Source organism: Penaeus monodon, chromosome 33 (genome assembly GCF_015228065.2).
Source record: "Penaeus monodon isolate SGIC_2016 chromosome 33, NSTDA_Pmon_1, whole genome shotgun sequence".
NCBI lineage: Eukaryota > Metazoa > Arthropoda > Malacostraca > Decapoda > Penaeidae > Penaeus > Penaeus monodon.
In genome coordinates, this window is record NC_051418.1 from 33,520,184 (window position 1) to 33,521,257 (window position 1,074).

General features: G+C 35.4%; 1 non-coding gene across 1 annotated transcript; it reads left to right on the plus strand.

Moving 5' to 3' along the window:
- The first annotated feature begins 848 nt into the window (after window positions 1-848).
- On the plus strand, window positions 849-921 carry Trnaa-agc. Its single transcript has one exon. It is a non-coding gene; the product is annotated as a tRNA-Ala (tRNA).
- Window positions 922-1,074: the final 153 nt, after the last annotated feature.

Sequence of the window (1,074 nt, forward strand, 5' to 3'; positions counted from 1 at the left end):
TAACTGCGAGCTGTAAATAAGCTTATATGAACTTACACACGAAACCGATAGAAAAAAGAATGGACTGGCTTACACCAGTTAAGGAAAACTACACGAACCCTGGGCTTCATGTTAATAGTAATAACAATATGATAATTGGAATAAGTCACGCACTTGGTAGAAATCGCAGATTATTATTCAATCGTTTTTATAAAGGTTCTTAAACAGATAGCTATAGTTAATTCTGTTAATTATGGAAGTAATGGATATACCAATATAGGTTTTATAAAAACCCTCCTCAGCATTATTTAAATGATTTTAATTATTATTCATATTATATTTGTTCCCCTAATACTTTGAGCTACATTGCTTCAGTTCAGGTTGACTGCAAAGAGATAATTAAATAAAAATAGATTATTGAAAAAAGCCATTTTATATTCGCGTCCTGTATCTGGGACTCGCTTTTATACAAGCTTTATAGTTATTATTACAAAACACTTGTTATGAGGGCCATATTCAGAGCTGTTTGACTGTTGTATTTTCGAGTGATATTCTTTAAAAGGCGTAGAAGATAAAATGAAAAGGCGAGAATGATAATTTTGAAGTCATGAAGTCACAGCAAGGAGAAAACGAGCCTAATTCGGAAAGATGTTTTGGATTTAGACGTGAAAGGTGTTTTCTTATTTTTCTGAGAGAACGTTTTGAAAATGGAGGATTATTCATTTGGAAGTAATTTTTTGCACATGATGTGATTTAAATGTTAAACAAAATGGTTCAGGTCATCCTCGAAAGTCCTGTTTTCTATGACGCCATCCAACACTTAATCCCTCCTCACGAAACACTTTCTGTAAGTACTCGGCACTTTATCAGGGGATGTAGCTCAAGTGGTAGAGCGCTCGCTTAGCATGTGAGAGGTACGGGGATCGATACCCCGCATCTCCAGTTTAAAGTATTTCACGCCGAAGAGAAGGTATAAAGACAGAACGAAGAGGAAGAGAGAATGAAAGAGAATTTTGTATGGGGTTAATCATATTCAGAGGCGATACCCGGATATTTCAGGTTGGGAGACTACGGGCGTACTATGGATTTTAATAT